General features: G+C 44.9%; 1 pseudogene; it reads right to left on the bottom strand.

Moving 5' to 3' along the window:
• Positions 1-346: 346 nt before the first annotated feature.
• LOC104652758 (ATP-dependent RNA helicase DDX3X-like) lies at positions 347-2,060 on the bottom strand (annotated as a pseudogene).
• Between the last annotated feature and the right edge of the window lie 3,263 nt (positions 2,061-5,323).

The following is a 5,323-nucleotide window of genomic DNA, read 5'->3' as shown; positions in this document are numbered from 1 at the left end:
TCCTATCTGCCTAAAATAATTTGGTTTTTTTTTTGCTTTTTTTGTTTTTGAGACGGAGTTTTGCTCTTGTTACCCAGGCTGGAGTGCAATGGCGCGATCTCGGCTCACCGCAACCTCCGCCTCCTGGGTTCAGGCAATTCTCCTGCCTCAACCTCCTGAGTAGCTGGGATTACAGGCACGCGCCACCATGCCCAGCTAATTTTTTGTGTTTTTAGTAGAGACGGGGTTTCACCGTGTTGACCAGAATGGTCTCGATCTCTTGACTGACCTCGTGATCCGCCCGCCTCTGCCTCCCAAAGTGCTGGGATTACAGGCGTGAGCCACCGCGCCCGGCCAAAATAATTTCTTAATAACTCTTATAACAAAAGTTATAATTTCCTCCATATCCATCACTGTGTAGAAGCCTCCATAGCCACCTCCACCAAATCCTTTGCTGCTGCCATTATCACCTCCACCAATGTGGCTGCTTCTTTCATGGCTACTACTAAAGCCAGAACTGCTGGAACCACTATTTTGTCAATAGTCTCTACACCAAATCCTCCACTGAATCTTTTAGATCATGCACTACTACCACCCTTGTAGTGTTTATAAGCTATATTTTCCAATCAAGCAGGCACTTCGTGTTTAGGTTCTACAAGAAGATCCAACAAATCCTTTGTAATATTTATATTTCTTTCATTAAAGGATGAGGTGGCAAGGCCCCAGTTTCATACATGTTCTGTACAGCCAATACAAGGCACGTATTCTTCAATATCACTTGGCAAATCAAAATTGAAGCATGTTTCACATTTGAAATGTCTAGTCCTTGTGCTGCCACAGCTGTAGCCACTAGAATTGGGCTTTTCCCCCTAGCAAAACTGGTGAACGACCTCCTTCTTGATCTCTCTGTGATTGGTCTCCATGAATACGAGTACAAGCGTATCCTTCTTGGTATAACAAATTCTCCAGAGAAACTCCCCTCTTTTTGGTCTCCACAAACACTAAAGTCAGTGAATCCTTCCCTGGTGCATCTAAGAGATCAAGCAGAAATGATCGTTTATCTGGCTCTTCTACCCAAACTACTTTCTGTGTGATATTCTCACAGGTAGAGCCTACTCTGCCTACAGCCAAAAAGATAGATTCCTTCAAAAAGTCATGAGCAGACTAGCATGGTGGCTCATGCCTATAATCCCAGCACTTTGGAAGGCCAAGGCAGGCAGATGACCTGAGGTCAGGAGTTTGAGACCAGCCTGACCAACATGTAGAAATTCCGTCTCTACTAAAAATACTAAATTAGCTGGATGTGGTGGCACACGCCTGTAATCCCAGCTACTTGGGAGGTTGAGGCAGGAGAATCACTTGAACCCAGGAGGTGGAGGTTGTGGTGAACCAAGAACATGCCGTTGCACTTCAGCCTGGGCAGCAAGAGTGAAAATCCATCTCAAAAAAAAAAAAGTCATGAGCAAGCATCTGTATTTTCTTAGGAAAAGTAGCACTAAACATCATGGTGTGATGATCGCCCTTTGGTAGCATAGTATCTTGTTCAAGTATACAATGTATCCGAGGTCAAAATCCCATATCCAACATCCTATCAGCTTCATTCAACACTAAGTATTTGCAGAAGTCTAATCCAATCTTTCCCCTTTCCATCATATCCACTAGATGTCCTGGCATGGCTACTAACAAGAGGCATCCATGTTCTAAGTCCTGAATTTGCTGACCAATATCAGCACCACCATAAACTACACAAGGATAAACTCTAGACTGGTATGAAATTTTTCTGGCTTCTTCATAGAACTGTAAGCCAATTCTTTTGTTGAGGCTAAAATCTAGGAGATTGGGTATTGTTCATGGCACCCATACCTTCCATTTTCCTTCACAGCCTTCAAAGCTTCTCCTGGGCCATCTGTATATATCTGACTCAATATGGGTAAAAGAAATGCTGCAGTTCTCCCAGACTCTGTTTGGGCACAAGCCATTAAGTCTTTTTACCTCCTAATAATAGGAATGACATGTTTTTGCAGTGGAGTAGAATGAGTATAGTGAGTAAGCTCAATGTTCCCCATGATAATTTCTCCCATGTTAACATTGCTGAAATTTTCAATATGTGGAAGAGTTGCTGCTGGTTGTCTCTATTGGTATATCATCATATTTCTCAAGGTGAATCCCAATGTTTCCTCCAGAAAAGAGTACCTGCTCCAAGTATTCAGTTGGTGGAAGTGGTTTTGACCAATAATCTTCATCTGAATTGTCACACCAATGACTGTGTCTACTTTGTTCAAATTTGCCAAAGCCAGTTCTGTCACCACAACTGCCAATACCATCATAATCACTCTGTCCACAACCATCAGATCCTCCCCTTGATCCACTTCCACCATCACTGAAATAACCAGCCTTTCCTCCTGAATCTCAAGACTCAAAACTGCTATATGCATCCTTATCTTTGCTAAAATTCCAACCTTAACTGTCTTTATCTAAGGGAGTTTCAGGACTGAGGTAATCTTATCAGCTTGTAACAGGCACAGAAATAGTTTGGCAACTTGTGACAGACTTATAATACATCATCCTGTGACTTTTGTGGTGGCAGTTTTTAAAAAACAGGATTTTACAGGTATGTGTAAAATTTATAAATATGGATAATAAACATTTGTTTTCCCTGTCCTCCCTGGAGCTGCCCAGATGGCTGTAATTAGGCTTTGCTTAATTGTAGCATGTCTGGCAGCCTTGATGTGGTGCCTAGGTAGGAGTTCAGAAATGCAGCTGCAGAGCAATCAGAGTTGGGGGAAGGGCTCAGCATGCTTGGAGGGGGTTTTCTGAGGCAGCTTATTCCTAACATTCCAGCCTCTTACTAAGTAATAGAGGAGGGGCGCCATGGTCATTTGGCTGCCTCTTGCTGGATGGGGCAATGTGTGGGGAGAGGCTAGACTGTAGGGATTGTGGTTCCTGGAACTGTCAGTATTCTTGGAGCAGCATCATATCTTGTATTGTTTCATTGGTGAAAGCTTTAATACGGTTCTATAAAAACTGGGTGAGGAGAGGCAGGGACCAAATGCTAGAAGGAGGAAAAGGGTTATGGCAGGATCCAGGAGGGGCAGTAGCCAGGGTGCCTAGGAGTTATGGAATCATTGGGGCCAAGTGAACTGACGATCTTTAAATTTTTGTACTTGGTCTTTGAGCTTTTTGACAGCATCTCATACTAACCCAGATTCATTGAGGTAGAAAGAACATTGTTCATCTAAAAAGAGGCACAGACGTCCTTTCTCAGCAGTGAGGAGGTCTAGACCTCTGTGGTTTTGTAGGGTGACTGCTGCTAAAGGGTCCAATCGGTTTTGGAGGTGTGTGACAGTCTGCTATTTCTTCTAGGGACAATTGGAAATCTTGGGAGAGTGACTGGAAATATGATAATGAGGTTCCTATGCTTCCTGCTCCTAATCTGACACTAGTTGTGACTCCAAGGGCTACTAATAAGGGAATGAACTGTATTGCTCTTTCTGAGTGAGTAATATAGCAGGGACAGGGAGTTCTTGGTTTGGAGAGACAAGGTTAATGTTGGTAGTACGGTAGACTAGGGTGCAAGTACCTGTCCAGCTGGTAGGGAGACAGAAGTACATCATGGATCCACAGAGAAAGAGGATGCCTGCAGTGTTAATGCAAACAGACAAATGGATTGAGAATAGGTGTTGGAGTGTGTAAGTTCCTTGTTTGGAGGGACTTGTTTCAGCTTCAGCAACCCAGAGTGAGGAGGAGAGAGAGATCCCCTTGAGGACTCCTGTCTGGAGAAGGGGTTTCCATGTTTCAGAGGCAAGAGGGGAGGTAATGCAGAGGGGCTCAGTAGAGAGGCCATTAGCTTCAGAGGAAACTGAATAATCTAGTCGGAGTGAGGTATGGAAAGAGGGATGAGAGATCGTTTGAGTAGAGCCACAGGCAGAGGGAGAGATGGTACCTACATGTATATGTCTGTTGGAAGAGGTAACATATAATGGGGCTTGGCCAAGTTTTGTGGTGTGGAGGGTTATGGGACCTTGGATGGCAGGGTGAGGGAGTTTTGGTCAGTTGTAATTGGCAGTATATGTGGGGAGAAGTTTGGTAGCTCTGTTAATTAAGGTAGTGGGATAGTTCCCAGTGAGGGTGAGGGCTGTGTCTACAAAGGCAGAGCCCTTTTGGATGGTGTATGAAAGACGAATGGGAATATGGTCCCAGGACTGAGAAATTGGGATGGCTGAGTAGGCAGTAGAGGAAAGGGAGAAACAGGTCCAGCAATGGGAAGCAAGTGTAGAGTTGGAGTGCAATAACAAGGAGTGAGTGAGATTGAGAGATTGTTCAAGCCTTGTAGAAGTGAGAAAGGACTCGGAGGGAGCAGAGGCAGTGAGACTGACTATTAAAAGGATTAGGAGCTTGAGGAAGAATCAGAGTCTGTATCTGGGGGAAGGAGTTGGTAGGCGCTGTATGGGGAGGTGGTCTCTTCTAGAGGGTCTATGAGATGGTTCATACCGCCCATGGGTAGTCAAATTTTCCTTGCCAATGAGCAATGAATAGGTGAGTTAAGATCTTTCTATTCAGGGGAACGGAGAGAGAGGAGAAGACTTCTAACATTTGGTGTGCTATGGAAGGGGGTAGGTTGTTCCTCGTCACAAGGACTTTGGCACCTGGCATAGGGGCAGAAGTGATATATGAAGGAGTTACTGCTTATGGGTCTTCCTCTTCCTCAGAGATAGACGTAAGGTGGAGTTTGGTTGGATTAAGGAGGGTGCTGGAGAACCGGCAGAGGATGGCAGTTGGTGGGTCAGTGGGCACTTCAGGAGCTCTTTTTAATCTGGAAAGCTGGTACAAACAGATATGTCCTGAGAGTTTAGCTGTGGTGGGGATCATGAGAAGAACTTGAAAGGGACCTTCCCACTTTGGTTTAAGGCTTGCTGGGTTAAGAGTTTTTAGAAAGACATGTTCTCCTAGTAAGAGGGTCTGGTTGGTGGGGCCTTCATGGGGCTTTGGGAGGGCCTTGTCTGCTTGTTCATGGAGGAGATGGTGATGAGGGAAAGTGTTGGGAGGTATTCTCTGAGCTGAGAGTTAGAAGTGAGACTGTTTTGTAAGAGGAAAGGGCATCCATACATAACTCAAATGGGCTGAGGAAGGAGGGTGCTTTTGGGCTGGATCTGATGCGAGCTAGGGCTATGGGCAGAAGGGAAGTCCAGGGCTTTTGGACTTCAAAATTGAGTTTGGTTAACTGAGTTTAAGGATCCCATTTGCCCTTTCAACTTTTCCTGATGACTGGGGTCAGTATAGGATATGGAGGCACCATTGGATGCCAAGGGACTGAGAAACTTGTTGGAAAAGGAAGCTACGGCTG

This window comes from Saimiri boliviensis, chromosome X (assembly GCF_048565385.1).
Source record: "Saimiri boliviensis isolate mSaiBol1 chromosome X, mSaiBol1.pri, whole genome shotgun sequence".
NCBI lineage: Eukaryota > Metazoa > Chordata > Mammalia > Primates > Cebidae > Saimiri > Saimiri boliviensis.
This window is presented reverse-complemented; position numbering and strand designations above follow the sequence as displayed.